The following is a 27,102-nucleotide window of genomic DNA, read 5'->3' on the forward strand; positions in this document are numbered from 1 at the left end:
TGGCACTGCGGGACGGGGCTCCCAGATCATGAAGGAGAGCACTAGCTTTGCAAGGGGTATGACGAAATCTGGCTATTCTTACTGGTGTACTTTAACCCAAGAGAACTTAGAGCAGACAATTCAAAGGGCATTAAAGGCTTAGAAAACTGTAGCTAAGAAGTTGTTAAGGGAAAAGAGTTTAATCTAGTTCCAATCTTTAACTTCGAAAGAATTCAGACACATGAGGGATTTTCATGGGGTGAGTTTTAGTAATTCTCTTCCAGTTACTGAAAAGACAAGGAGAAGAAAAGGGCCCAAAATAGTCTAGTTAAAAAGAAGAAAGTCTTGACCATGAGGGATTGGAACCTAATGGTGATTGTGGAATCTCTTTCTTCATATTATAGTTAATTATAGAATAGATATACATCAATCTTGTGCTGAGGGCTCTCCCTGTGTGAAATTTGTAGAATGGCTTTGAATTGATTGATTCTTCCTTTTTTCCCCTGTAAAATATCTGCAGCCAAATTCCCTTTTAGCCTCCTCTTTTTCTCACCTCTTTTCCCCAGTGTCTCCTCTCAGAGGATGTCTCACTTTTTTTCTGCCCCTTCTAGCCATCCCGCTCCTCCATTTCAATAACAAGGGAAGGTTAAAAAAAGGAGCATCTCTCAACCCCACTTCTCAATATTTACTATCATTAGAAATTCACAACATCCATCTTCATTGCCTTCTTCACAACAAGACTGCCATGACGCAATGGGAACATCTCATCTTCCTCCTGTCACAGTCTCTGTGTTCATGGACATTTTTGATGACTTTTCTAAGCACATTGATGATTCTTCCATCTATCCGTTCCTTCCCTGATTAAATCCTCCAGCTGCATGCTACTGACCATCTCCCAGGTCACTAGATTACATGGAGAATTATGTATTTTAGGATTTAAAACAATGGTATCCTATGGAAACAATCCAAATGTTCATCAACGAATTAATGGAAAAACAAAATGTGGTAGCTACATACAGTGGAATATTATTCAGCCTTGGAAAAGAGTAGGATTCTGATACATGCTACAACCAGGATGAACCTTAAAGACACTAGGCTGAGAGAAATAAGACAGACACAAAAGGACAAATGCTGTACGATTTTACTTATTTGAGGCACCCAGAGTAGTCAAATTCATAGAGACAGAAAGAATGGGGGATGCTAGGGACAGGTGGGGAGCGAAAATAGGAATTATTGTTGAATAGGTACAGAGTTTCAATTTGAGATGATGAAAAATGTCTAGAGATGGATGATGAACAACAATGGAAATGCACTTAATGCCACTGAACTGTATGTACACTTAGAAATGGCTAAAGTAGTTAATTTTCCTACCACAATAAAACAATACTGGAAAAAAAAAAACATACTGGTCTCCCAAATTTGAATGTGAATATTCAAGTCACACCTGATTGTTTCACAAGACACTTGTCAGGCTTAGTCAAGAATTGGTGGTGAAAGTTTGTCACTCAAATTCCTTCCTTCCTTCCTTCCTTCCTTCCTTCCTTCCTTCCTTCCTTCCTTCCTTCCTTCCTATCTTCCTTCCTTTCTTCCTTCTTTCCCTTAAGAAATATGTATTATGCAACTACTCTGTGACAAGTACAATACTAAAAGATGGGACTCAATAGAATTCACAACCCAGAAAAGAAAAGGGACTATCAAAAAGGAAATACATCTCCCATCAAACATATAATGAAGACTTGACCCAGTGCGTGTGTGGAGGGGAGCTGGGAGAGGGAGTGCTTGGAAGAAATATTTTTAACCTGAGACCTGGAATTTGAATAAGAGTTGGGCAGAAAAATAAGGAGTATGTAGAAGAATATTCCAGACAGAGAGAATGGTATTTGAAATGAGAAAGAACGCAATGTTTAGTGCATCACAGGTGGTTTGGCTTTGCAGGAGTTTAGGAAAGCAGAGAAGCACGTGATCAGGCCTGAAAGGTGGGCAGAGTGCAGACCACAGGGGGCCTAGGAGATGGTATTGAGTTTTTCAGACTTTTTGTCCTAAACGCCAAATGAGAATTTTGGATCAGACCCCCTAGGTCTCTTCCTGCTTTGTGATGCTATTCAACTACAAAATGCTACATCTGTGATCTCTTTCCGAGCACAACTGCCGTGCCAGTCCTGCTGTCATCCTCCCCATGTTCTCATAGAAACCATACCTGATTTCCAGCCCTCAGGAAGCCCCCAACACCCATACTTTATCACTCTTACTTTACCTAAATTATTAGTCACCACCTGATTTCATTCAACATCCTTCCTCTCTGAGTCCAGGAGAGACCCCTCACCGCTGTCCTCACCTCATGGACATCCTGCCAAGTTTATTAGGTAATCTTCCCTTCTGACTCACATCCCCTTCGAAGAACCTTTCTCTGACTCACTTCTCCCTTTTCTCACACATCCTTCTTTTTCTCTTGCATCTTTAATCTCCCTTCTAACCTCTTTCCTTCTGCTTCAGATACTCTCAGTCTCTTCCATATCCATATTGCTTTTTGGTTCTCAAGTGTAAAGGAAGATGTGAACATGGCTCATTACCAATTCTTTCTATTTAACTTCAACTTTGACCTCCACCATGGATACCAGGTGATCCATTTATTCATCCCCTGAGCATTCCCCGGCTCACTTCTTTCTGAGGTTTATTTAGAATCACTCTCTCCTCAAGCTTCAACCCCCCATTTTCAGAGTGACTTTACATTCTACTTATTCTGTGAATGTCCTCTCTGCCCTTGCCTCTGCTGTCCATGGGTCTGTTTCTAGAGATGAGTTTAGTCTTCTAGTCTTTGTCAGTGTGGATGAGACTTCACTGTGTTAAAGACCTGGGAGCGGCAAAGACGTATAAGACACAGTTCTTGTCCTTTCAGAAATTTTAATCTAGTTAAGAACCTGTAGAAATATAGCACTATAATACATTGTTGTTTCAGCATGAGTCTTAAATAGTACTGACAGACACTTCAACATCTAGATTTCTTCTAGCTCAAGGTATCAGGAAAGGCTGCAGGAAGGAGGTGACATTTAAGCTGAGCCTTGAAAGATAAATCAGATTCCAGTTAGCTTGTCAAAGGGTAATGGAGAAGGTCCCAAAAAGAAGGAACTGCAAATGGGAGGCATTGTGTGTAGAACACACAAGTTTCCACGATGATTACACTTTTTAAAGTGAAGAAGAGCTACTTGAGGTGGGTGATGGGATAATGCTGTGGAGAGCTTAACTGCCCAACGAGGACAGATCTCAGCAGAGATAATGAAAACTCATGTGATTTTTGTAAGGAAAGCTGGCATGTTAAGGGATATTATTCTGGTGTGGCTGATGTGGGGCTTGGAAGTTGAGAGGCTAATGGCTAAGTTCAGTGAGGGGCCACCTGTCACTGTCTGGTCCCAAAGCAACTAGGAGAAGGTACATGGATATTAAAGATGACATGCACGTTTCTCCTCATTCTCATATGAGGACCCTTGTCCCTTGTCTATACCTAATCATTTTAGGGGAAGGTATTCCTTACCCTTATTGACTTATCATTTCATTTTTTTCTAATCTCACCTTCAGAGTTTTCTTTGTCTTCAGCTTAAAATACCTTTCTCTGGCCTACCCTTTGTGTAAAATAAGAGAAATTCAGGAAAATAATTCTCCCTTGCTATGAAAAACGTTTTCCCTTGACCCACTCTGAGAAACTGCTCCTTCCTTATTCTAGAAAATAGACCTGTCTTTTCAAAGTTTTCCAGCTCCCTGGCTTGCTCCTTCCGTCCCCTGGGAATCTTCCCACCCCTGCTGCCTCAGCCTTAGAGGTTCAGCTGGGATGTTGCCCTCAGGAGGACCAGCCACACCCCGCCCTCCAGCTGTCCTAGGTGCCCTCTTCAGGGTTCTCCTGGCACTCGGAGCACCCTTGGTTATAGCACTGATCACACAAAGCAGAAATCTCTGCGCTCTGCAGTCATCTCCCCACTCATCTATGAGCTGTGGGAAGCAGGGATCATGTTGAAAAGACATACAAAATATTTAGAATTAAAAAAAGTTTTTCTTTCTTTCAGAGGAGAAGCCAATCTAATCAAGACAGAAAAATGAGAAACCACAAAAAAAAAAAAAAAACCCACTATATAAATATATTTGACTTCTTCTCTATCATGAAAGATAATCCAAACCAAAATTAAAAGGTGAAAATAAGGTCAGACACGGTGTGGCTCACGCCTGTAATCCCAGCACTTTGGGAGACCGAAGCGGGTGGATCATGAGGTCAGGAGTTCAAAATCAGCCTGGCCAACATGGTGAAAATACAAAAATCAGTCGGGCGTGATGGCGTGCGCCTGTAATCTGAGCTACTCGGGAGGCTGAGGCAGCAGAATTGCTTGAACCCAGGAGACAGAGGTTGCAGTGAGCTGAGATTGCACTCTAGCTTGGGAGACAGAGTGAAACTCCATCTTTGGTGGGGGCGGGGGAAAGTGAAAATAAAATAAGGACATATTTCTATAACACATTTAAGAAAAAGAGGTCAATATTGTTAGTACACAAGAAGTTTCAACAAAGAAGGAAAATGACAAGATTTCAATAGAAAAAAAATTGGCAGGGCAGTAAATCCACGTGAAGAAGATACAAATGACCACTAAAGTCATAAAAGATCTTCAGCCTCATTAATAATTTTAAAATTGCAAATTGAAATAAGATACTACTTCCCGATAATAAATTGACAAAAAGTAAAGTCTATTAGAACTATAGTTAGGAATTGGGTCCTCGCACAATTCTGGTAGGGGTGTGTGTGTGTGTGTGTGTGTGTGTGTGTGTGTGTGTGTTTAGAGACGGGGTCTCTCTTGCTCTGTCCCTGAGACTGAGGTGCAGTGATGTGATCATGGCTCACTGCAGCCTCAAATTCCTGAATTCCTGAGCTCAGGTGATCCTTCCCCTTCAGTCTCCTGAGTAGCTAGGAATAGAGGTACATGCCACCAAACCTGGCTATTTATTTTATTTTATTTTTTTTGGTAGAGAAAAAGGTCTTGCTACATTGTACAGCCTGGTATCAAACTCCTGGCCTCAAGCAGTCCTCCCATTTTGGTCTCCCAAAGTGCTAGGATTACAGGCATGAGCCACCATGTCCAGCCAATTTATATAATTTTTTTAGATCCACAGACAATTTCTTATAAAATTGAAAATATAGCTACACTTTGGCTTAGCAATCTTACTCTAGATAACTATCCTACAGGAGTAAGACCACGAGAATTAAAAAATTTCCTGCTTTCAAATCACAGCTCTTCTACTTGGCTAAAGCTTTTATCTTCTCTGTAACTCAATTTCTCTATCTTTGAAATAGGATAACAGCAACTACCTTATAGGGCTGTTTCCAGAATTAAATAATTTATTATATTTAAAGCACTTAAAAAGTGTGGAACACATAGAAAATATTATAGTCATTATTCTCATTTTCCAAATTTTCTGTATTGACAATATATGCTAATTATAATTTTAAAAAGTATTTAAAGAAAGACAACAGTTCCCAATTATTTCTAAATGGACTATAAACCATTGGCCTAACTTAATGAGATGGAGCCACTTTTCTAACGTACCCCTGCCTTCTCATAGTTTTTGACCTAGGCTTTCCAATTTTCTAGCCCCATCACTACTCCCACCCCATGCTTGTCTGGTAAATTTTAAGAACTGGCTCTCAAATGAAAAAAAAAATCTTCATTTGAAAATTTGGGGCACTGTCAATTTCTGTGGTGTAAACACTCCCTCCATGGCTGATTCGAGCTACCAACGTGACATGGTAAACATGGAGCTGATGAGGAGATGCAGAGCAGTGCAGTATTCTAGACTTTCCATACCTCAAGATAAGACCAAAATGTGGTGAAGAAGAACAATTGGAAAGTGATTAATTTGGAGTATTTATTACTTTTGGTTTTAATATATTGACTTATTATATGTTCATATAATTCAATTTTTAAGAAAATTAAATTATAACTGGATCACAAAATTCCTAGAAATTTAACAAGTGACTCTCTTAGTAAGAACAGGCTCTGGTGCATCACTGACCTCTCCGCTTCAAGAGCTCTGCACTCATATTCCTCATTTGCATTCTCCCTTGGACTCCAGCTTTGCCTCCCTCCTGGTCTGCTCCCCCACCTTCCCTCCACTAACCCCTGGCCTACCAACCCTGCAATGCCTTCTTGCAGGATATCAGCACCCCACTGGCCCTTCTCTTGCCCAATTCTGTTAGCAATTTTGAAGAATACTATATATTTAGCAGCTCAGTATGTGTATTTTATTATCCTTATTACTGATTATTTTGTGTATCATCCTTTCTCCCAACTCTAAGTTAGATTATATTGGTGTGTTAGTCTGTTCTCACACTGCTGATAAAGACATACCAGAGGCCAGATGCAGTGGCTCACGCTTGTAATTCCAGCACTTTGGGAGGTTGAGGCAGGTGGATCACCTGAGGTCAGGAGTTCGAGACCAGGCTGGTCAACATGGCGAAACCCCCTCTCTACTAAATATACAAAAATTAGCCAGATGTGGTGGTGGGAACCTATAATTCCAGCTACTTGGGAGGCTGAAGCAGGAGAATTGCTTGAACTCAGGAGGCAGAAGTTTCAGTAAGCCAAGATCACTCCATTCCACTCCAGCCTAGGAGATAGAATGAGACCCCATCTCAAAAAAAAAGAAAGAAAGAAAGAAAGAAAGAAAGAAAGAAAGAAAGAAATACCCGAGACTGGGTCATTTACGAAGAAAAAGGTTTAACGGACTCGCAGTTCCATATGGCTGAGGTGACCTCACAATCATGGCAGAAGGCGAAAGGCACGTCTTACATGGTGGCAGAAAAGTGAGACTGAGAGCCGAGAGAAAGGCCATCAGATCTTGTGAGACTTATAAAGCCACCAGATCTCATGAGACATATTCACCACCATGAGAACAGTATGGGGGAAACCGCCTCCATGATTCAGTTATCTCCCACACAGTCCCTCCCACAACACGTGGGAATTATGGGAGCTACAATTCAAGATGAGATTTGGGTGGATCACAGCCAAACCATAGCAATTGTTTTTAAAATAGTGGTTATCTTGGCCGCGCGCGGTGGCTCACGCCTGTAATCCCAGCACTTTGGGAGGCCGAGGCGGGCGGATCACAAGGTCAGGAGATCGAGACCACGGTGAAACCCCGGCTCTACTAAAAATACAAAAATAAGTTAGCCGGGCGCCGTGGCGGGCGCCTGTAGTCCCAGCTACTCGGGAGGCTGAGGCAGGAGAATGGCGGGAACCCCGGAGGCGGAGCTTGCAGTGAGCTGAGATAGCGCCACCGCACTCCAGCCTGGTGGACAGAGCGAGACTCCGTCTCAAAAAAAAAAAAAAAAATAGTGGTTATCCACTGAGAGAAAGGGTTGGGAGAGTGCATATTCGTGACTCTTTGGTATGTCACCTCCAATGTCCACTTCACTTAGGTTAGAGAACCACTATTTTATATATTTTAATCTTAGCACAGTGAGTGGCTGGTATGTAGTAAGCACTCAGTAACTACATGTAAACTGAAAATTTAAGACATTTTAGTAGAAAAACTAAAACCCTATTAACTAGTAATTAGCTGAAAATGTAGATTCCTGGTCAATGTAGGTGTAATAACATAGGAATAATTAAACTGTTTTTCCTACTCTCACACTCAACACAGACACTTCTGTGCTCAGAAGTATGGGCTTGTTTTTGCTTTGCCACACATCAGTTCTCCAGTGGTCACCAACTGGGCATCCTATGATTTAACTAAATTCTGACACTCCCTACCTGGAAACAGCATCAGATCTCACACGTTAAGGGCTCAATCCCACAAGACTTCCCTTCACTTCAGACATCAACTGAAAGTTGTAGGCTACCTACAACTGCTGTTTGATTTAGCTATAAATTGGAGGTTTCTATAACCCCCTTCTCTGGTTTGACTGATTTGCTAGAGCAGCTCACAAAACTCAGAGAAACACTTGCTTTTACTGGTTTATTATATTTATAAAGGATATTATAAAGAATACAGATGAACAGCCAGCCAGATAAAGAGGTGCATAGGGCAAGGTATATGGGAAGGGACACAGGGTTTCCAAGCCCTTTTCAGGCATGCCACTTTCCCAGAACCTCCCCATGTTCAGCAACCCAGAAGCTCTCTGAAATTGCAAATTGAAATCCCACAGTTTAGGAATCTTTTTTGGGGGGGCGGGGGGAATGGAGTCTTGCTCTGTTGTCCAGGCTGGAGTGCAGTGCAGTGATCTTGGGTCACTGCAACCTCCGCCTCCCAGATTCAAGCAATTCTGCCTGCCCCAGCCTCCTGAGTAGCTGGGATTACAGGCACATGCCACCACGCCTGGCTAATTTTTGTATTTTTAGTAGAGATGGGGTTTCACCATGTTGGCCAGGCTGGTCTTGAACTCCTGACCTCGTGATCTGCCTGCCTCAGCCTCCCAAAGTGCTGGGATTACAGGTGTGAGCCACCGCATCTGACCCAGATTAGGGAGTTTTACAGTGGCTTCATCCTGTAAGTATGGTCAATTATTAACTCAAATCTTCAGCTTCTCTCCCCTTCCTGGAGGATGAGGGGTGTGGTTGAAAGTTCCAAGCTTGTAATCATGGCTTGATTTTTCTGGTGACTAGAACCCATTTGGGAGACCTCCAAAAGTCACCTCAATAGAACGAAAGTCACTCCTGTCAAACAGGAAATTCCAAGGGATAAAGAGCTCTGTAGTCAGGAATGTGAAGGTCGGGGGTGTTGTGGGGGCAACAGAAAACAAATACATATTTCTTTTTATAAATCACAACTTCATAGTAGATGTTTGGCTTCTTGTACCATGCGTCCAAGAAACAACAATATGGTTGTGGTACTTGTACTGAGGTGTAATCATGAGAAAACAAGTTAGCATGTCAGTATCGTTCTTATAAAAGAAATGAAATAAATGATCTTTTACGAAGGATCTAATTCACAGGCACATTACCATTAAGAGAATACAGTGGTTGATGACTATTAATGTGAAAATGACCACCATTTGGATGTTCCTGCTGTCACCTTCTTAGAGACTTTGGGGATGGGTAAACTCACACACGCACAAACACACACACACGAGTATAAATATAAATATATATGGCCAGACCATATACTTACTTTATGCAAAACAATTTTAAACTCCACGTTTGATAGCTATGAACAAACTTCATTAAAAATAGTATTTAGAGATCAAATTGGTTTACTCCTGCTTACTTTGAAATAACATCATAATTAATTTTTCTCTCATGGATCTTGAGGAAAAAAAAAAAGAAGAAGACAAACAGCAAGAGACAGCTAATGGCCTTCATATCCCCATGTAAATTTTGGCTTATATTAAAACACTCAAGGACAAGTATCAGCAGTAAATCATATAACCTACATTTCAGAATCAAAATTGCCACATTGCACTCTTTCTGAAATCAGAGGAGAAATTTCAGATTGTTATTTGCTCAAATCTATTTGCATTCCCTGGGCACATACCCAGTGGCAGAACTTCACCCAGAGGCATTCTCAAGCCATCCTGAAACATCCACCCTGCAGATTAGCCACACTTGCAAACTCAAGAACTGTATGAGTGGGTTTTTCCCTTTTAATTGGTACTTATCTTTGCCCCCAGGAAAGAAAGATATTTTTCAAGTACTCTATATAGTAACAAAAAAGAAAAGAAAAAAAAAAACCTCAAATTTTTTGTACCGCTTAGCCACCCATAAGCTTTCTGCTAATTCTGTCTTAAATAAATAGAATTGACAAAGACATTAAAGAGGGAAACAATAAAAATAGGAAGAGCAGAAAAAAAGATTGCCACGATATTCTGTCTCGTTTCGCCAAAAAGGTATTAAAGTGCCAATGATATAAAAATAGACTTGAACAATTTTTTCTAAAGAAGGGGGTAGCTACTCCCAGACTACATAAGATGGGTGTCATAAAGGTTTCATTGATTAGTTGATAAGTTTGCCTGTGAGTGATTAGTCAATTAGTCAGAAAGGTTTGAATTAGTTACTAGAGCTCTGCCTCCCATGAATAAATGCGGGGAGTCTTCTCCCCCACCCTCTGTGACAGATGATATCTGTTTTCTCCTGTGAGTTTGAATTTAAGAGCCACTGAAGCTCAGCAACAGTATATTCTGGCTCAAATGAGCTGAAAATTGCATTCAATTTGAATTTCAAAAATGGAGGGGAGGAAGGGGGGAAAAAACCTCAGCACCCATCAAGTCTCTACACTCTTCAACTACTTCCTGCTGCTTAGCTGCATTCCGCCAGGCTGGGGACCTGAAACCCAGGATGTGTTGCAGGGGAAAGAGCATCGCTGGATTCCTGCCCAGTCTGAGTTTAAAAATAAACTTTTATAGTCAGGATCAAAGCAAACCTCACTTTTATGCACATGCATAATGCACAATGTGACCCACCAAAGAAATAGATTTACCTTTTCCAAACTGAAATTGGCCTGCTTTACTATTATTATTTTTCTTTACGTACTCTGGAGGTGATAAAGGTGAAGGTGTTTTTCTTGGGAAACTCTGGAAAAGCAAATTCTTTTCTAAATTAAAATTAATTCCTCTTCAGCTCACTTAAGACCCTCATTCTTTGTGGCTCGGTGCCCCCAGCTTACCCACCTCACATTACAAAGCAGACGTGTTCTTGAAAAGTTGAGCAAGTAGCTATTGATTTTTCAAATCAAGTCATATTTTAAATGCTCTAAGAGAGTTGGTTATTTAAAGGAATCTTGTGATAAATTATTTTTTAAAGCCAATCTATTTTTAGTGTACAAATCATTGCCCCTTCCTGCAATGGCATATTAAGCGTGAATTTGAAGCATATCCAAGTTTTCTGAAAGCAGGGCACACCTGTAGTCCACAAGAAGTAGATGTAAGTATTACCAATATTTAAAACTAAACTGATGCTACGCAAAACAACAGATGATATCCCAGAATCATGTAACTGAATGGTTTGGGGCCAGAACTCCATTTTATGATAGTTGGAGCTGAAGGAGGAAAGAGAACGCCAAATTCATTCCAATGGACTTCAAACATGAAAACATGTTCTCCCGCTGACTAAATTACTCTCAATTTGCAAATTAAGCAACCTGGGTGCCATGAAAAAGGTAATTCAACTTCTAAAGTGCCATTTTCCACACTGAAGCAGGAGTCTGCTGAATGCCATTCAGAAATATGCCTTATTCCAAAGGGTTCAATAGCAAGCACCATTGAAAGGCATCATTGGCAGTGAGCACACACGATTCCTGTTCACTGACTCTGCACTGGCCTCTGCAGCAAGAACTCAGAGTAACTAACACATCAGAGATCCTGCATTAGAGGAGGCAGTGGCTCTTCCTCCTTCCTGAGTTACAAACCCGTGTGAGAGTATGATGAATGCACAGACACCCTGCAACAAAAGAATCCCTCCACACTGTGATCCTCGTATGACAGTCATTACAACTACAACAGAGTTCATGGATCCAAGTGAAGGACTTGGGTCTAGGATATTAACTGACTAACTAATGGTAACCTGGGAAAGTTAGTATTACATAATTTCCCTTCAAAAGTGGAGTGAAGTAGACAGATATCCCTGGAAAGAAATGGGTATTCAATTGAAATCTAATGGATACCAAGAACTTTTAGTAAGCTCACAGAAGGTAGAATTAGAAAGAGAAAGATCTCTATCTTAAACACAGGACAAGATGTAAAGAAGAGCAATATTTTACTTCTTAGGCATCACCGAAAGACAAAAATTAAGAAATAGTTCGACTTTCACAACCTCAGCTTAGTGGTCAATACAGTGAATCAATAGAAACTCGGGCAAAACCTTTCCAAAGCAACTACATGATCACTACACCACACACTCAGTAAAGTTCAATCTGCCAGAATATCCTACACACAGACAAAAAACAACAACAACAAAAAACACTTTAAAAGCATTTAAAATGATGTTTTTACATTTTAAAAGGCAGAATGAGGAAAACATTGTACCTTACTATGAAATACTTGCCAGCAGCACAATACTAGTCAAAGATGTCAAGGGGCCACTTAACCCTCTAATGTGTATCACATGGCATTATGTTATGTGGATTTTAAAAGAACATTAATATCTCCTAATCTTGTAGGGGGCAGCTTACCTTTCAAACTGCGACAGTGTTAGCGTAGGATTTTTTCCTTACATCTTCATAATTTAATATTGTTTCATTGATGAACCAGTAAATTGTCAGCTCTATTCATTTATGTGACGTGAGCGAGGATCCAACCCAAAAAAGGAAAAAAAAAAAAAAAAGTAAGGTCAATTTTCTTGGCCGCTGCATTTAATAAAATCTCCCAGGCAATAGAGTTAAGCACACATTAATAGCTATGACTTAGTATGCTTTGCCTTTAGCAAGTCTTTGATTTTCCTATATATACACTCAGGGCTGTATTAACACTCCAACGAAGGTACAGTCCTCATTTCTTATTTTAAGATTTCTTCCTTCTCAGCTTCATCAGATTTATTAATCTTCCGCTCCTCTCTTATTTATAGCAAATGCTCTGGTTAGGGTTTCAAAGCGTTTTCCATTATAATACCCATATATAACTTTCAGAAAAAAAAAAAAAATTCTTCTAAGACCAAGGGACTTTTTACTTACTTCATATTAGTCTCAACATATATGCATTTCTCCAAATGTGAAGGCTTTGTATCCTATTTCTCTGATCTTCAGAAAAAAACACAAGAGAGCGGGTAGAGGCCCCAGCTTTCTAAGTGGGAAAACTTGAAGCTTCTATTTTAAGTAAACTCCAAGTGGGTTTTCACTAAACATACACTAATGATGTTCTAGGGAGATGTCTATCAAAGGAAGCTACTGGGTTGAACCTCATGAAGTTGCTGTTATTCTATCAATTTCGACCTACAAAAACAGCAATTCCACATGATTTAACTTAATGCTTCTCATATCTTTACTAAAATATAAAAAGACTGTTCAGAGCAACAAAGCAATCCCTTGTATATCCAGGGAAATTCTGTGCTGAACTTGCAGCTCAGGAGGTGAGAAGGGAGAAGAGAAGGTTGTGACTAACAGGAGGCCGGAATACTCCTGACAATTTGTTTGGTGCACGCTCTGGTGCAATTTATTAAGTAAAAGATGTGGAGAGAATAATTACTCATGTGGCACCAGGCCACTTTGCATCACATCCCTTGAGGCATGAATGTGGTAACTGTAGACTTTGGGGAGTGAACACTTCAAAGAGATGCCTGCATTGCATCAGAAGACCCTCAGACGAACCTCTAAATCGTTTCACTAAAGACACCCTTCAGACTCATTGCTTTCCTGCTTTCTTTCAAGAATGAGGTTAAAAGTAAAATGCTTGGCAAATAAACTAGATTGAGGTTTCAATCCCAACTTCCCCCTACACCCAGCAGTTGGAATCATACCTTGGTAATTTACTGTAATGCTAAAGAGAAACTATTTGAATACTAGAAAACAAAGGGATCATTTTAAAATAATTTCTTGCATAAAGTGAGCTGAAGATCAACTAAGACAAGAGACCGAGGAAGTTTCTAGTGTAGGTTGGAATTTGACAGGGTCTAGAATCAAGAAAGGAGGGTGCTTTACATATAAAACTAGGATGGTGTTTCAAACATACCCATGAGAGAGACAGGAGGTAAGATGACTCGAATGTCAGAATCCAGCCCTATTTATTTTTTAGGAGTGTGAACGTAAGAACCTGTTAAAAAACTGTAATTTATGTAAGTATAAAGAAACACTAGGAGAGGACCCACCCAACTGACACTAGAGGGTCAGAAGCCCAAGAAGACCTAATTTAGGTTGTTGCTTTTTTAAAAAGAAAGCACAGGACTCAGGAAGTACAAAAACAGGATTTGAATCAAGAAAAATCCTTCAGGTGCTGATTTCAACAGTTAGGTGGCTGCTTTCTGTGTAATATTGCTAATGCTCATAGCCAATGTGGCCGTAGATTTCAAGTTAACATTTAAACTCTACAACTTGTCATACTCTGTCTCTGAAATGGCTGAAAATTTGAAATAATGTTAATGTTAAAACAATGGTTTTGGGAACCAGTTCTCCTTTTGATTCCACACCAACAACTATCTCTAAGCAGAGGCGTTCAACTCAGGAGATTCAGTTTGTGGGTAAGGGGAGATGGTGGGGCATCGGAAGGGTGTATGGAATCAGTTCCTGTTACCCTTATGATTTCCTCTTATTACAAAATGCAGTATATATCTCCCCAGAAAAATCTTGATTTAAATGGTGACAACCAATCCGGGTGAAAGATTTCTTATTCAATACTATAGGTAATATACTAAGAATGGGGGGATAAAGATTGTAAACGGCCTTTAGAAGTCCAGTAACAATATGATTGAGAAGAATTTTGTGGGTAACCCAGGAAATGCACTACTATTTATCTCACTTTTTCCCTTGTCTGCAAATATTCTAAATTACAAACAACCAGTTTTATTTTGTTTTATTTTATTTTCAGTTTTAGATTCAGGGGGTGCATGTGTAGGTTTGCTACAAGAGTATACTGCGTGATGCTGAGATTTGGGCTTCTACTGATCCCGTCACCCAAACAGTGAACACAGCACCAGACAGAAAGTTTTTCAACCCTTGATCCCCTCCCTCCCTCCCCTCTTTTGGAGTCGCCAGTGTCTATTGTTCTCATCTTTGTCTGTTTCTATCCAATGTTTAGCTCTCACTTATAAGTAAGAACATGCAATATTTGGTTTTCTGTTTCTGTGTTAACTCACTTAGAATAACGGCCGCCAGCTGCATCCATGTTGCTGCAAAGGACATGATTTCATTCTTTTTTATGGCTGTATGGTATTCCATACTCTATATGTACCATATTTCTTTATCCAATCCTCAACTGATGGGCACTTGGGTTGATTCCATGTCTTTGCTATTGTGAATAGTGCTGTGTTATACATATGAGGGCAGGTGTCTTTTTGGTAGAATAATTTCTTTTCCTCTGGGTATATATCCAGTAATGGGATTGCTAGGTTGAATGGTAGTTCTGTTTTTAGTTATTTGAGAAACCTCCAAACCGGTTTCCACAGAGGCTGAACTAATTTACATTCCCACAAATAGTTATAAATGTTTCCTTTTCTCCACAACCTCGCAAACATCTGTTATTTTTATTTTTATGTATTTAATTTTTTTTGAGATGGAGTCTCACTCTGTCGCCCGGGCTGGAGTGCAGTGGCCGGATCTCAGCTCACTGCAAGCTCCGCCTCCCGGGTTTACGCCATTCTCCTGCCTCAGCCTCCCAGGTAGCTGGGACTACAGGCGCCCGCCACCTCGCCCTAGTTTTTTGTATTTTTTAGTAGAGACGGGGTTTCACCGTGTTAGCCAGGATGGTCTCGATCTCCTGACCTCGTGATCTGCCCGTCTCGGCCTCCCAAAGTGCTGGGATTACAGGCTTGAGCCACCGCGCCCAGCCACATCTGTTATTTTTTCACTTTTAATAATAGCCACTCCTACTGGTGTAAGATGGTATCTCACTGGGGTTTTGACTTGCATTTCTCTGATGATTACTGATGTTGAGCATTTTTTCATGTTTGTTGGTCACTCGTATGTCTTCTTTTGAGATATGTCTGTTTATGTTCTTAGCCCACTTTTTAATGGGGTTATTCGTTTCTTGTTCAGTCATTCAAGTTCCTTGTAGTTTCTGAACATTAGTCCTTTGTAGTATGCATAGTTTACAAATATTTTCTCCCATTCTGTAGCTTGTCTCTCTTTTGATAGTTCTTTTGCTGTGGAGAAGCTCTTTAGTTTAATTAGGTCCCAGTTACCAATTATTGTTTCTGAATAACCGGTTTTAAAATGTAGACTGAGACACAACTCACAACTGTTTTGTAAGCTAATGATTGCCTATTACAAAGAAAAAATTCCAGGATTAAGAACTATCAGGTGCAGTTGCCTGGATTTTGCATTGCACGATTCCCAGGGTGCACCTTTCACATGTATTACAACGTGAATGATCTGCCCCACCGTGGTTGTGTAGTATGAGATAGGAAGAGGAAGCCTCTGGATTCTCTTCCCTGTCCCAGAGAATATTTTTAAAACAAACATAGATAACTACATTACCAGTATCCCTTCACCCACAAAGTCTGTGACCCCAAGGCAATAGGACTTACACCATCCCTACCATCCCCCTCTACCATCACCAGTAGCTGCCTCTGCATTGTTGCAGGAACCTTCTTAGAAGGGGAATTACCTCTCTAAATACAGAGGAAGAAAGATCTGTTCTTCGGGTCTCAAACTGGTTCTAAGAATATATATTCCAATAAAAAGATAAGCCACTTAGCACATGATATTCCTCAAACATGGTAGCATGACAGTGGAACCCAACCATTCACCCAGCTGCCCTTGGGGAAAAACACATTTTGAATTCCAAAACCTTAGGAGTATATCCTATTGTGAGGGATCTACTTACTACACACAGATACAAAATCCTGAACAGCATATACTCTCAAAAAGTGAATGCATAGCAGAAGTAAAGACTTTTAAAAGGGGACACACACATATTTCCTCTAATGATTCTGAAGATAACTTTAGTGTACAGCCAGGAAAAGATAAACAGAAGAATTTCCTCAGTTTTCCAGATCCCCTACCATACGTTATTTATGTGGGTTTGATTATTTGAAGGTTTTTTTTTTTTTTTCAGGATTTCAATAAAGGCAATCGGGCAGGATATCTTGGGCAGGCACAGGATATGCAAGCAAGCTACTGGATGATGGGGAGATATAGGGCAAAGACAACTTCAGCTCCCCACCGCCAGGAAACTTGATCTATTAAGAGATAAAATGTCATGATATGATCTATGTGATGCATCTTTTGAAAAGAAAAGTGCCTTAAAGATTATGAAATAGTTTCGAGAGTAGAAAATAATCCATCAATTTAGATACAGCTTTTTCAGTGATGGGTACAATGTAAGACTCCATCCACTTAAACTGAGGTCAAACATAGAATTCCAGATTTAAATCTCCCGATATTTGCCACTCTATATTTAGTCTTCATAAATTCAATAATATTGGCTACTTTCTGATGCAAACTCTGATGGAGGAAGCTTTTCTGTGAGGACAAAATATTTTTAAAATAAGAGATTTCTTTATTAAGTTGGCCAAGATCCTTGAGTCTAGCACTTTGCCAATCATTTTCCTTCCACTTTAACCCTGGAAACATGAAAAGTTAGAAAGGAAAGGGAAGGGAAATAAATAAGAGAAGAAGACATAAATGAAAGACTAAGAGAAAAGAAAAATCATGGAAAGAAACAGGAAGGTTAATAAAGAAGGAGCACATGATCTTCATTCACTCAAAGTCAGAATACCATTAATGCACCCAAAATCAAACGCAGTGCAAGTTCTTCTTGGTTTATCATCCCTTTCCCTGGAGCATGCAAGAAGGCTATGTTGATGAAGATCTTGGTGATAATACACTCCAAAGCCCTCATTTTACCAGTAAGGAAAGGGAAGTCCTGTAAGGCAAAGTGACTTACAAAGTCATGACTAGAAGCTAGAATCACTATAGACCAGTCTAATGTTCTACCAGCCATATCTGCCTGAAAGTGGTAATGGCTTTTCCAAGTCTTAGACAACTGCTAATCACACTAAGAGTGAGGTAAAATGGAGATGCTCTTCTCTCTCTGGGGGAATAAGAGAGATCAGCTCACAGTATTAGGACCTACAGGAACAGCTGGGAAAGGCTGCAGCTGACCCAGCTTCCAAGGTAATTTGACGGTTGGAGAATAACACACTGCAAATTTAGAGGGACAAGCTATAAGCCCAGTTTTCTCAGATTTCCAACAAACCGTTTGCAGTGGTTATTATGACATAACATTTCTGTTGATTAATTCAAAGCTCTTCATTAGATCAGTCAGCTTATAATTAATAGCTCCCCCTATCTTTAATAAAGTAAATAGAATGATGTGAAATAAATGAGAGATACCAAGAATTAGCTAAAGCCTCAACCCAAATGAAAGTACCCTCTGCTCTCAACCAAGGAGGCAAAGAAACAAAAGGGGAGGGAAAAGTGGGTTTTGTTAAACAAAGATGAGAAGAGAGAGTGTTGAGGAGGGGAATGTGGGGAGGAAGGAGGCACTTGCTCAATCAGTACCTATTTTCAGAATTTCCTTCAAGCTGGCTTGAACTGAGAGCCATCAATTATTTAAAAGATGTAACATGATGCTTCCTTTGTTGAGGCAAATCTGCAAGCAAACCCCGAGAGAAAATAAAAAATGAATTAGGCAGAATTTATTAGTGTGCTTGAAGAAAACAAAGATTTAGCTATTGGAACTGACTCTTTTAGAAATGGTTCGATTTTGTCTCCTAAAATCCACAAGCCTTTCTTCCCCTCTCTATACCTATTTATTTATTATTTTCTACAGTAGATCACACAAAAAGGGGAATGAATCATTTCCCAAATTTCTCCTTTCTTTTCAGATTCAGCTTGATGAACTGTCTTCATTTAAATTACAAATACGCTAATCTGAAACACTGTTTACCAAGTAGCCTTTTAAATGAAAGATACAAGAAATTGCATCACTCACATTTAAAAAATGACTTTAGACTCTGCACCTCATAAAAAACAGCCGACAGTGTTCTCTGCCTTGGCTGCTGTATTTCAGTCCGTGAATGAAATTCAATTAGTGGGCTTTGTACTTAGGACATTATGATTCTGATGGTTGGTCTGATCAAAACTGGTGTGCCAAGTCTCAGTTCTGTTTTTTTTGGCAGACCACAGTTAAGGAAAAATTCAATAGAGATGGCTGGCAGGAGAAAAGTTAGTTTCAGAGGAGCTTACTTTTCACCATCATAAGGAAATACGTGCGGAGGAGAACTGCTCCCTGAACAGCTCATTATTTACTAAGTGAATGAATTAACTTTTTGAGAAACCTCAGTACCTGACTCTGTCATTACCAGTTTTAGTACTTTCCAAAAACAGCAATTGATGTAAAAGAAACCAATACTAACTAGAACCAAGAAATCACAGATCTAATTCATCTTTAGGTTTTGATCAGCCTCAGCTTGTGTTCCAAATGAATCCTAGAGACCACAGTCTTCATGATGCTATCAGAACCCTCCCAAGTAGAACAAAGCAACAGGCACCTTATAGGAAACTCCAAGCCTTTACAGTGAAGACTCAGAGTAATCGTTGGTTTGGGAGGTGCTGTATCTTTAACACTTCTGAAAACAAACCCACACACAACAAAAGCAACTGGGCGGCAGCATAGGCCCTTGCATGCCTTGACCAGCTATCTGGACCACTACATCATGATTCAGGAATACCACACCCACATCTGCATGGATCAAACAGAATGGTAAGAGCAAATCAAACTGATCATTACATGGCCTGATTCTTTGGCCAGCAAAAGCTGAGAAGTAATAGTGAAAATGTCCAAAGGATATACAGCCATTGGTCTACTAACAATGTCGATTAATTAGCCGATTAAGATCTGAGCATCCATTTAAATTTTAACAGTGTTTTCTTAAAACAGAGACCACCCCCCCATATCCATCCCTTCCTTCCTTCCTTCCTTCCTTCCTTCCTTCCTTCCTTCCTTCCTTCCTTCCTTCCTTCCTTCCTTCTTTCCTTCCTTCTTTTCTTTCTTTCTTTCTCTCTTTTTTTTTTTTTTTTTTTTTTAGAGGGAGTCTCCCTCTGTCACCATGGCTGTAGTGCAATGGTATGATCTCAGATCACTGGGATCAAGTGACTCTCCTGCCTCAGCCTCCCGAGTAACTGAGATTATAGGTACCCACCACCACAGCCAGCTAATTTTTGTATTTTTAGTAGAGACAGGGTTTCACCATGTTGGCCATGCTGATAAACTCCTGACCTCAAGTGATCTGCCCGCCTCAGCTTCCCTAAGTGGCATTACAGGTGTGAGCCACCGCACCTGGCCTGATTTCTTTGCTTCTCTCACAGGGAATGACCCCAACATCCAACTTCTTTTATAATCAGAAACAGAGAAATTATCCTTAGCATCTATGTTTTTAATTGCCGTCATCCATTTCATCTCCAAGTCTTTCCCTCTTCTTGGAAAATGATTACAGGAACAATCACATGACATTCCAAGAAAAAAATGTAAATAAACCTATCCCAGAAGTGGCATCTGTATTCTCGGCACACTCATTGGAAAGTGGTTCTAGGTGCTTTACATTTTGCCTGAGCGTGACCCAGGATTCAGGCCAGATGGGTAGCCTTGACTCACTGTGCCCTTGGCGCTATTTTTCCCTGACTCAAAATTGTATGCCCACATCTGTTGTTGATACGAATATATCATATTGATGGTTTTTCAGATGATAAAGAGATTCATTCTAAAGTGAATCCTTCCTTGTGTCAAATACCAAAGGCAAAATGCATGCTCACTTCCTTCCCATAAATGGACTTCCTCAGATGTATTTTTTTCAGAGTTAGTTAGTAAAATGACAAGCTAGAATGGCTTATTCCTAGCTTTCTAGAGCTGGGGCTGTGCATATTTACACCAAGGAAATTGGCAAACAATACAAATCAGGTGAAGTGGTTTTATTCCCCCTGGAAGAGCCAGTTTACCAGCACATCACTGAAAAGGGTTTTACTTTCATTGTTTCCTCCTTAGCAAATAAAAAGATCCATAGTGTCCTGTGTCAACACCCATCTTTTTCTCCTCTTTCCCTTTTGCCATGGAAACTAACCAACAGTTCCTCTTGCTCCTTGACACACAGCTAACCACATTCCAGCCACTCTTATGCTTATATAAGGTCATGAGATGAGTTTTCCTCTACAGAAAGAGAGTAGCCTCCCCATACTTGGTCCATAAACCACCTCCCCACCCCCCCACCCCCCCACCCCCCCACACACAATATCCCATATGGTCTCCTTTTATGCAGACGATAGATACAGGAAACTGTGGATGCTGTGTATTGAGGTCAGAGAGCCACAAGATAGAAGGAGCTCGGCCTTGAAATCATCACTTGAAAGAGACTCATCCCAATCAAGAACACCCATTAGAAACTTTATGTGAAGGAAAAATTAGCTGTTATTATGTTTGAACCATCAAATATTTGGGAGTGAGTTTGATACTCCAACCACCACTGCTGAAACTAAACATTCTCTTTCCCCTTTTATTTCAACAATTCCTCCCACCAGCTACTATGATAAATTTGGAGGTGAGGAATGGTCAAGATTAGGAAGAAAGAAATAGGGGACCTGGCCAGGCATAGCAGCTCACGCCTGGAATCTCAGCACCCTGCAAGGCAGAGGCAGGCGGATCACTGGTAGTGTGCGCCTGTAATCCCAGCCACTCAGGAGGCTTAGGCAGGAGAATCTCTTGTACCTGGGAGGCAGAGATTGCAGTGAGCCAAGATGGCGCCACTGCACTCCAGCCTGAGCAAAAAAAAAAAGAAAAAAAAAGAAAGAAATAGGGGACCCAATATTGTTTTCTCAACAAGAGTTTTTATTTCATTTTAGAGTTTTTGGTTCTGTGTACTAGGGCCATTCATTTTGAAAGTCATCAGCTAGAACTGTGTTATTTCCACATACTTGCAGTACAGGGTGCAACTTATTCTTTTTCCCTACGGTGATGTCACCTAAATGAAATGTTCCAATTTAGAATCATTTCCACGTTAGAAATATGTGAAGAATCCAATCCATATGCCCTACGACTTGTCAAGGAAATTAACTATAAAGACTGTATCGATATTATACAACTAAAATGAGAGCTCTTAACATATTTAATTTCCCCCTGACCTGACTTTCTTTAGTCATTACGAACAAAAAGTATGAATTCATTATTTGCAAATAGACCAGATTGTTTAATGTATTCTAAAAGGAGCTAAGACACCCCCTTGTGTGTGTGCGCGCACACACATGCACACACAACACACACATTCAAGCACACGTTTCTCATTCTATCAAGGGCAAAAATAATAACGAAGGTAAAGATAAGGAACATTCTAAGTTGTTAACAATGTAGACTTAGTATAGTGGAACTACAAACATGTTTTTAGTCCATATGTTGTATCTTTCTATAACACTCATAGTGAAAAAAGGAAGGAAAAGGAGGAGGAAGGGTGGCAGGGTGGGAGGGAGGAAAGGAAGGAAACAAAAAAACTGTCTTAACCTTTCCAGATTATCTACTATACATAGTATCATGTACCCCTTCTCCCCCCATAAATTGGTATAAGGAATCTATTTGGGGGTATTTGGGATTGTTGTGTTCTCAAAAATTTAACAATCATAGCTCTGAGGCTTAATCACTTGTATGTGTTACAAAACCAGATGGTTCAAGTGGGTGTTTGTTTACAAGCTCTTTGCATAAGGTTTTTAGCTGTTTTTTAGACCAAAGCTGAATATTTCCACTAAGAAATAAGGCACTGAGGAATTAATGGGAAACCACTGGATTTCATAAGTCCCTGGGTTTCCTGCCTTCACTCTGACACCATTTGGTGCACTTTTTCAAGGATCTATTTAGGGCCCCCAAAACAAGAACATAAGCTTAGAGCACTCTGAGTTCTAGTTTATGGTACTCCAGCATACTTTGGGAGAAGGAGACCTCTCCCCTGGGCTCAGCATTGTTCTGGATGCTGTCAGTGAATCAACTAGGAAAGAAGAGAGCACTTTGCCTTTCCAACACCTTCACCATGCTGAAGCTCTAGAATTTATTATGTTTCCTGTTTTAACTGGCTTCTCCCACTGAGTTTTTTTGACCAGCCACATCCGTCTCCAGCAACCTCCTTCTGGATTTAGACGAAAGGAGAGAGAAACCTTTCCTGGTGATTCCCTCATTCTTTGTTTCCTGTACATTAACCACATGGCCACTATCTGCAAACATGCAAAGGCACAGGTTTATTTACCGCAAAATAAGTGAAATAATGTTGAAGGTTTCTTGAGGGAGAATAAAAGGTTTCATCAAGGCACAAACTTTTATAGCTTTGAAAAGATGAGCATGTGTTTCTGATTTTCTGGATGAGAACATTACCCCTCTCCTGGCACACTGTCTACTTTGTACTTCACCTTTCAACAGAAAGAAAGGCAGTTAAGGCTTGTTTCTCTTCATTTTTAACAAGATTAATAATGTCCATCACAGTTAGCACCCATGATATTAATATCTGAGATCATAAGTGTTACCTAAACTGGTCTCTTTCCTGTCACCACCTAATCAGTTCCAAAAAATTACAATGTTTGAGGTGAAAAAGTCAAGGAAAGTACATGAATATATTGACATTTCTGTGAGCTTGTCTCTGTCATCTACAACAAATGAGCAAGAAATTATAAACGAACCAAAAATGTGTTTCATTATCATTTGATTCTTCTCTTTTACTAGTTTAGGGAGGGGGAAAGAACTGAGTTTTTCCAAACTTCTTTTTTTTTTTTCTGAGACAGTCTGGATCTGTCACCCAGGCTGGAGTGCAGTGGTGCCATGTCAGCTCACTGCAACCTCCACATCCCGGGTTCAGGCCATTCTCCAGCCTCAGCCTCCCAAGTAGCTGGGATTATATGCACATGCCACCACACCCAGCTAATTTTTATATTTTTAATAGAGAAGGGGTTTCGCCATGTTGGCCAGGCTGGTCTCGAACTCCTGACTTCATGTGATCAAACCGCCTAGGACTCCCAAAGTGCTGGGATTACAGGCATGAGCCACCACACCCAGCCCTCACTTCTTTTGAGTTACTTCAGCAAAATGAGGTATTATTTGACTATGTCTTCAGATAAGGAATGTGCTTCATTTACTATTAATTGTCTAGAGAGCAACGTGGTTTCTGGTCCGTAATTGGTGTTCCACAATCATATGTTGAATGAACTACTAGATATGACTATCTTCCAATTCTAATGAACTCAAAACTTAATTTATGTCATTAGACTTTACAATGTAAAGTAGGAACACCTAGGTAAATTAGCAAATTCATGAATTGCGTGACTGTTTTGCCCCCTATTCTGAAGGTAACTTTTAAGAAAGAGCTTTTTCATTGTTTATAGCTTTTAATAAAGGAGAGTGTATCTGGTGAAATTCAAAAGACTTGAAATACTGCCTTGATTTTCAACAAAAGAAATCAAGCTTAGAAAATACTTGTCTATGGAAACAGCATCCACCATATAACAGTAAACTCTCCATTAAAACTTGTTAAATGAGTTAATAACAATCAGCTTCATATCAAAGTAAAGACCTAGGTTGAGTGCAAAAGGTTAAACAGAAACTCAATTCCTGATTTGCTGACTATCCTACATTTTATTTATTTGTCTATTATTATAAGCAATGATTATCTATTTGTGACATAGACCATTTTATACAATTATTGAAGATGTTCAAAAACTCTTCCAGAAATTCATATTCTTAGTTGTACCCCTGTTCTGAAAGCATATTTATCTTATTTTTAAAAAAGTATATGGAGTATCCACCTATTGAGAGGTGTCTTATACTTAAGGACTTTCATGAGAGATTGACCAAGAAATTTAGTTTACAATTAGTGGTCACATGAAAAAAGCATGTTTAAAACCGAGATGTGGTATCTTCTAATCACAATCCTCTAACAAACACTGGGAAATCTATGATGGTCTCAGCACACAGAGAACTCCTTCTCTACAGATCAAAAGAGAGTGGAAAATACCAGCAGTAGCCATGAAATATCACTTGTATTCACTATTTATGTTTTATATCCTGTCAACAGCAACATGTTCATTTAGCATCAGATACAAGTTATTCAGGGACTTAGATGATGCAGCAAGTGTCAATACTGATGTTACCATTTATAGCCCAATAAACTATACTTTGGACAATATTAGTAGTGTTAAGCTTAGGTAGCACTCCTCGTATTAATGCCTTAATACAGATATATTGCTGTAAGCATAGTTTACAGCATGGAACATAAACACAAATCCAGTGATACTAATAAATCACTTTCTTGACTGCTTAAAAACGTACTGCCAAAATGGGCTTTATGCATTACACAATGGAGCAGAAGGCAGTGATATATATTTAAATTTTCCATTTTTAAGCTGTCACTCAAAAACTTTCATACTTTTTTTAGCTTATTGATCTTACGGGCTTGTGATAAGACTTCAACTGCTTGGTTGGGCTGTTTTTAGCTTCTGCTTCTTATTAAAAGAGCTAAATCAGGAATCACAAAATGCTACTAATTTAGCACTTTCCAATAGAAATGAAAACTAAAAACAGCACCAAAATAGTGTAACCCTCATGTTTTATTGCCCTAGAATCCCAGATTTAACTACTATATAGCATAATAATGGGTATAATGGAACTATCACTATATATGTGTGTGTGTGTGTATATATACAGCAAAAATAAAAGCTTGCATTAAATATACTAAAATAATTGTTACAGAATTCTGACTCTTGTTATGTGTTTTGCACAAGAAAACACACACACACAGACATATACACATACTATATGTACATATGTTTGCATATATATATATATAAAATATATATACATAAAGGTTCTGCATTTATATTTCCTACTCTTTCTTTAATTGACAAACACACATCCTTAATTCCTTAATGTTTTGGCCACTTCTTACCTTAAATATACACCCTGCATCCAAACAATCTAAATATCGTCAGTAGAACAGCTAGAGTGATTGGCTACACCTGATCAACCAACTTGTGTAAACGCTCTCCGCCCCACACCTTGCCAACACCCCCACTGGTATTTGAGTGGCAAATTATATACCACAACCAGAAAACTGTCAAATGCTGATTTGGGGCTCAGAACACTGTCCTCTCAAACCTGAGACTGCTCTCACATTAGACTTTCTACAAGCTTTTCAGGAAAGAGTGATTTGTTTTCTCCCCTCGGTGCTGGCCCCAAAGTTCAAGGCTTAGAGTAGAAGACATAATGGCCCTCACAGCTAATTGCCCATAGTTTGCAAAGGGCAGCATGGAAACGGGAAGCCACAGCCTCACAAGGACAGGATCCCTGATAAATATGCCCATGATGAATGAGTTATGTGGTCGTGGTCAGGGATCTTATTGCATTCCTGAATCTTACCCACTCAGATATGACAGAGTACTAGGTTTGTTCTTATTCCCCCATGGCATCCTCCTGTGGCGTCCTAACCAGCAAAGATGGTAGTAGCAACTATGAAACAGACACAAAATTTATTCTCAGCAAAAATAGCTGCTGGAATTTTTGTCACTATCATTATATCCACCTTCTGAGAGGATCCTGAGAGGCATGCAAGATAGCAAAATTGGTTGGAAATACATGCATAACAAAGAAAAGGGTTTTTTTCTCAGTGTATCTAAAATCATCAGTCTTCCAGAAACAGCTCCTATTGTCAATAAAATTTTAAACTTCCTGCAACATTTCCAACTGAGCCCCCAGATCTTTCCTGGCACTGCTTTGCTGCCAGCTGCTAGCACATGGACACCACCAAGAGTCATCAATTTTCTACAGAGCTTGCTGTTTCATTTTTGAACCCCTTACTTCCACTAATTCAACTGCTTCTTTGAACATTGCCTCACAATCACTTACACTGGGCCACTTCAGCATGTCCACAATCTGCATATGTATATGTATGTGGGAGTGTGCACACCCAACCACAGAGGCACATTGCCATTTCTCCCCCACATAAATATGGTGATGAATTGGCTGCTTCGAGCTTTTCTGACAGTCAGTCGAAATGGTGGCTACAATGACCAGGGGATGTCCTAGTTCCTCCATGCAGAAAGGTATTCAGCACACGTAATAATTATCCATCCATCTCGTTCACACTAAAGGCATGGCAATGCAATTTTAGCCTTATAATCAAGACCATATGACAAAAACCAAGGCCATTAGGGACCAATTTCGAGTATTCTCTGCAAGACAATGATTTTCCAACTGCACTTACATATGCTGAATAGTTACCTCTGCACGACCGCACCTGCTCTCATTTATGTAACCCCTCTGTTATCCAAAGCCTTTCTTAGTAATGCAATAGAGCAAAGTTTTAAAGGCTCACAGGCTTTTTTTTCCTCATCATTATTTCTTTTCACTTTCCAAAGCATACTATGAAAATGCTGAGGGTAAAATCTCTGCTCATGCCGTTGACCGTATTTCAGAGATTTGTTGTCGTCTTTTCTGTTCACTATCCCCTGATACCTTCACCCTCACTCTTGGACCTGCTCGCTTTCCTTTGAACT

General features: G+C 39.8%; 1 protein-coding gene across 6 annotated transcripts in view; it reads right to left on the reverse strand.

Annotated features, from left to right (window-relative positions):
• ESRRG (estrogen related receptor gamma) overlaps positions 1-27,102 on the reverse strand; it is a 597,265-nt gene that overhangs the window by 431,966 nt on the left and 138,197 nt on the right. For all 6 annotated transcript variants that reach the window (XM_023203733.1, XM_023203728.2, XM_023203736.2 and 3 more), the window contains one exon: positions 12,115-12,206. The gene's annotated coding sequence lies outside the window, so the exon portion shown is untranslated. Of the gene's footprint in view, positions 1-12,114; positions 12,207-27,102 lie in introns of those variants that run through there.

Source organism: Piliocolobus tephrosceles, chromosome 1 (genome assembly GCF_002776525.5).
Source record: "Piliocolobus tephrosceles isolate RC106 chromosome 1, ASM277652v3, whole genome shotgun sequence".
NCBI classification, from domain to species: domain Eukaryota; kingdom Metazoa; phylum Chordata; class Mammalia; order Primates; family Cercopithecidae; genus Piliocolobus; species Piliocolobus tephrosceles.